The following is a 5,731-nucleotide window of genomic DNA, read 5'->3' on the forward strand; positions in this document are numbered from 1 at the left end:
AAGAAGAGATTGGATAGCCATTTGTTTGAAATCATATAGGGTTTCCTGCTTGAGTAGAGGGTTGGACTAGAATACCTCCAAAATCACTTCCAACTCTGTTATTCTGTAACTGCTTAATTTTTTTTTTCATTTAGTTCCTGTAATTCTGGAGCCCTATATTGTCCAAACCGATAGTTCTCTTCAGAACTCTTAATAAAAGATACTTGTCAATTGATTGGGAAGCAGGAGAACTATCACCATCTAGTGGCATGTCTCAATGCAGTAGTGAATGACCACACAATTTTTAAAATATTTAAGGGATTTTGGAAAATGCTCACATCCCCTCCACTACCAGATGTTGCTGAACTATGACATGTAAGAACCCCAAACAATATGGACGATGGTGATTGATACTGACATAGGTTTTGTGTCCAAGGTTGAAATAGGATATTTAAGGAAATAAACATTTTGTTTATGACATTAATTCAGACAACTTGAGTAAAATAGAACTCAAGAACAGTTTTTTGAAACCAGCCAAGAACAGGAGCAAATGGAAGGAGAAAATGGGTGTGTGGCCAAGATTATTAAATGCATGCTAAGTTTAAATATGGTTCATTTGTTTTACCTTTAGCAGATTGTGTGAACCCAACCAATTGTGGATTGAAAGAACCATGATTAAATACAGGTAATCCTGGACTACTATTCATTTAACAACGGCTAAAAGTTACAACTTCAGAAAAACTGTCTTGTCCTTGAAGATTCAACTGTCACACCACCCCACAGTCACACAATCACCATGCAGCAACTTATGGTTATGTGACTGCAATTTGCAACTTTCCCGACTAGCTTCCAACAAAGTCAATAGTTTTGTTGAGAGAATTTTGTTGAGAGAATTCTCTTAACAGTCATGTTGTTCCCTTAACAACCACATGACTAACTTTACAACCATATTAACATTGTTGTACAATTGGGTTTGGTAATGTGAAGACTCGCTTACCAATTGCATCATTTAGGAACCAAAATTCTAGTCCTAACTGAGGTCGTAAGTCAAGAACTATCTGTAAAGCTCACAATGTGAAAAGTATATCTATAATGCCAGGTACAACTCTTGGAATCAGAGGAGGGATTAGCAATTAATCCTAATTACAAAGATCTGTCATACTCAAATAACATTTGAAGTTGTGGAGATGTGACCTTGGTCTCTGACAACGAACAGGAAGCAGGGAAATAAGAGATGGGGAAAGAGAAAAAAAGGATAAAAAGAGACAATATGTTGTGGCAGTGGGGATGAAAAGGAGGCAGTTGGATTGCAACCATGTTTACATTAGGTCAGGATCTGCAAACTTGGCTCTTTTAAGACATGTGGACTTCAACTCTTTGCTTTGCTGGCTGAGGAACTCTGGGAGTTGAAGTCCAAGTCTTAAAAAGAGTTTGCAGACCCCTGCATTAGGTCATCCCTGTTTCTGTTTTTGGTCTTCCCCATTGCTAACATGGGTTCCTCAGAGGCAATGACAGGAAAAAAATCACTAATTTGATGAATGAAATGACTGTGAGGAAATACTAAGTTTTTACAGAGTATGCCTCCCTAAGGCCAGAGAAAGGAATCAAAGTTTTTTTTTATGAATGATTGTAAAGCTATAAACACTGGTTGAATCTCATTAGAGTATGTTGTTGCCTCCAATTTTTATGATCTGAATAACTATTTATGGGTAAGAAGCTTAAAGCAACTTAACATAGTATTGGAAATGACACCACTCAGGCAGAATTATCTTTTCAGGAATTGCCATTTTGATTACAAGCCACTGCAAGATTTTGTGTTACTTTTTAAAGCCAACCCCTGACCCCAACTGTCTTCTCACTTGTGTTTTGTATCAATGTAAGTAGTCCTTGACTTATGACAACTGAGCCCAAAATTATTGTTATTGAGACATATGTTAAGTGAGGTTCGCCCCATTTTATAACCTTTCTTGCCACAGTTGTTAAGTGAATCACTGCAGTTGTTAAGTTAGTAACACGGGTGTTAAGTGAATCTGGCTTCCCCATTGACTTTGCTTGTCAGAACGTCACAAAAGGGGATCACATGACCCCAGGATGCTATGAATATGAGTCAATTGCCAAGTGTCTGAATTTTGATGATGTGACCATGGGGATACTGCAACATTAGTTAAATCACTTTTTTCAGTGCTGTTGTAACTTTGAATGGTCACTAAATGAACTGTTATAAGTCAAGAACCACCTGTACTGAATATTCAATACTGTAAGTTAAAAAAACAAAGCTGCTTTGTTTTTTAACTTACAGTATTGAATATCTAGTACAGGTGGTTCTTGACTTACAACAGTTCATTTAGTGACCGTTCAAAGTTTCAACAGCACTGAAAAAAGTGACTTCCCTCTTCTCTGCATCCAAAAGATTTGCAGTGTTTATTAAACATTTAAGCCCTCTTAAAAACCAAATGTAAATGTTTGTATTTGTTTTGCTGCATGATGGGTTGTTTGACTAGAAGCCATTCTTTCTTGAATTTGAATAAGCGTCTATTGTGAACATATACTGTACGGGTAGTCCTTGACTTACCAGCACAATGATGACCAAAATTTCTGTTGGTAAGCAAGGCAGTTGTTAAGTGAATCATGCTCAACGTTACACTTTTGCCATGGTTGTTAAGCAAATCACTGCATGGGTTATGCTAATGAGTGGGTAATTAAGCATGTCTGGCTTCCCTCATTGACTTTACTTGTCAAAAGCCATCTGGGAAAATCACAAATGGTAACAATTCACCCCAGAATGCTGCAACCATTGTAAATACATGCTGGTTGCCAAGTGCCTGAATTTTGATCAGATGACATGATGCTGCGATGATTATAAAAATGAGGACCAGACATAAGTCGTTTTTTCAGTGCTGAGCAACCACTAAATGAATGACTGAAAGTCAAGGACTATCTGTAGATTCATTGCCATATGTTCTCCACATTTTATTCACAGTTGGATATCTTAGGTGTTGTATCTTTCTTCCAAAGTTGGGCAAAATTTATCACTGAAGCTGTGAGCCTGTCTCAGCATTCCATCCCCCTTTTCTTTTCTTTTTTTCTTTTCTTTTTGGTTTTGTAATTAAAAATACAGTGAAGACTTCTGCATTAACCTCAAAGATCTAAAAGTCCCTATTACCAAATAATTCATCATAATTTGCAACTTGTAATATTCAGCATCAACTGTATAATTTGAGCAGCTCTGTTCCATTTACATCTCAGAAATCTTATTTAACATTGATACACATTTTCTTTCTATTTTGAAAGACAGTTTAATAATTACAGTGTTAATATCTCCTAGTTCCTATTATATATGTATCACTTTACTTGGCTATTTGTATTCTATAATGTAATAAAACAATTTAAAAAACAAAATGTTTCTGAATAAAATAAAAAACCTCCCTCCACAATACATTAAATAACTCTTAAAGTAGCATGTCTTTATTTTAGACTTCATTCTACTCACTTGGCAGTGGTGAGGTAGGGGTAGGGGACTATCATTTTGTTCTCATGTATAAAAGGAGACATTCTTTGAGATTCTAGGAAAATGCAACATATATATTCCTTGACATTTTAAAAACTTGATAGAATAATGAAACATATGGTATAGCATGAGTTTAATTCAAAAGAAGCAGCTAGATATCAAGATTATTCAAGAAACAATTGGCCACTTGAAGAAAATATGTTGAAATGAGCACAACAGCTGGCGGCCCCCAGGGGAAGAGCCTTCTCTGTGGGGGCCCCTACTCTCTGGAACGAACTTCCCCCTGGTTTGCGCCAATTGCCCGACCTTCGGACCTTTTGCCACGAGCTGAAGACGTATTTATTTACTCGCGCGGGGTTGGCTTAAATTTTAAATTTTAAATTTTTGGGATGTATTTTAATGGGTTTTAAATTTTAATATGTTTTAAATTTTGGCCAATTTTATAATGTTTTTTAATTGTTTATTTTAATTGTATTTTGTTACTGTTTTTATTTTGGCTGTACACTGCCCTGAGTCCTTTGGGAGAAGGGCGGTATAAAAATCTAATAAATAATAATAATAATAATAATAATAATAATAATAATAATAATAATAATAATAATAATAATAATAACCTGGAACCTTCTCTAATAATCCATCTTTCACTGCAATGCATGAACCTAATATTCTAAGAATGTCAACATATTCAACAGAACAAATGACAGATGGAAACAGGTTTTGTATCACATAATGAACGACACTTTTGTCCATCATATTACAATCATGAGTGTTGTATAAATGAGGCCATATGGTTAGGATAGGGTTGTTCGTGTCACATGAACCTCAGAAAATGTTAATTCCATAACCATACTTAACATACATGTATTAACACATCTGCAAATATATATTAAAAAACAATATGGTGCTGTGGTTAAAGTGTTAAATTAGGAACAAGGAAAGTCAGCTTCCATTCCTCCCTTAGGGACAGAAACCATCTGGATGATTTGGGCCCAATTCTTTTCTCTCAGCCATAGACTAGGAAGCCGAAAAATATCTATCAAACCCACATTGAACCAGCACAATGGAGTGAAGTCCATAGCCTTCAATGAAGAGACCTTCAAACCTGTAAAGCTGGCAAGATCATTTTGGGCCAGTCATTCTCTCTCAGCCCAACTTGCCTGTTATTTTGGGAAAAATATAAGGGGGAAGGAATATTAGGTAAGTTCCCCACCTGGAGTTATTTATAAAAATAACAAAAACAGTTTAAAAAAAAGTCTAAAAAGTACAGAAGTTTTATATACCCATAAATTTCAATCCCTGCATCTCTACCACTATCAAAATTAGCACTCTATTATTATGACTCTCCAGCTAGTTGTAAGCACAGGGGGGGGGGGACAACTTTAATACAAGCTGCTCCCCTAACATGCCAAGGAAGTGCTATCCCAAACAATGAAAGATGCCTATATCATTTTATTTATTTATTTATTTTTGTCACACAGTATATATAAGCATAAGCATGAAATAATTTTACAATATATAAGCATATATATAAGTATGTAATAACTATATTAATTAGATATAACGAGGAAAATAATAGGACAGGAATGGTAGGCACGTTTGTGCTCTTATGCACGCCTCTTATAGACCTCTTAGGAATGGGGTGAGGTCAATGGTAGATAGTTTTTGGTTGAAAGCTTTTAGGATGAGACCACAGAGTCAGGCAGTGTATTCCAAGCATTAACAACTCTGTGGTGGAAACTAATCAAGGAGAGAAGCAACTTAGAACTAAGGAGAAATTTCCTGACAGTTAGAACAATCAGTCAGTGGAACGACTTGCCTCCAGAAGTTGTGAATGCTCCAACACTGGAAATTTTTAAGAAAATGTTGGATAACCATTTGTCTGAAATGGTGTAGGGTTTCCTGCCCGGGCAGGGGGTTAGACTAGAAAACCTCCAAGGTCCCTTCCAACTCCGTTATTATGATTATGATTATATAGTCCCCTCGGGTGACTGAAAGAGGGGCTGCCTTTCGAGACCCGAGAAGCATCGTCTGCATTTGCCTAGCCTACCTTTGGAAGGTAGGAAATGCAAAGCCCCTTCCTCCCGCCAGTCCTCATTGGTTTTCTATAGTTCCTTAAAATCGTTGTTTAGCTGATTGGCTGGAGTTCCTCCTCGCCCCTCCCCCCACTTTTGGAAACCGCCGGCCTGATGGCTTCCCCCCCCCCCTTTTTAAAGGGGCAGGAGCCGCGGGGGGCGGCAGCCGTAC

This window comes from Ahaetulla prasina, chromosome 2 (assembly GCF_028640845.1).
Source record: "Ahaetulla prasina isolate Xishuangbanna chromosome 2, ASM2864084v1, whole genome shotgun sequence".
NCBI lineage: Eukaryota > Metazoa > Chordata > Lepidosauria > Squamata > Colubridae > Ahaetulla > Ahaetulla prasina.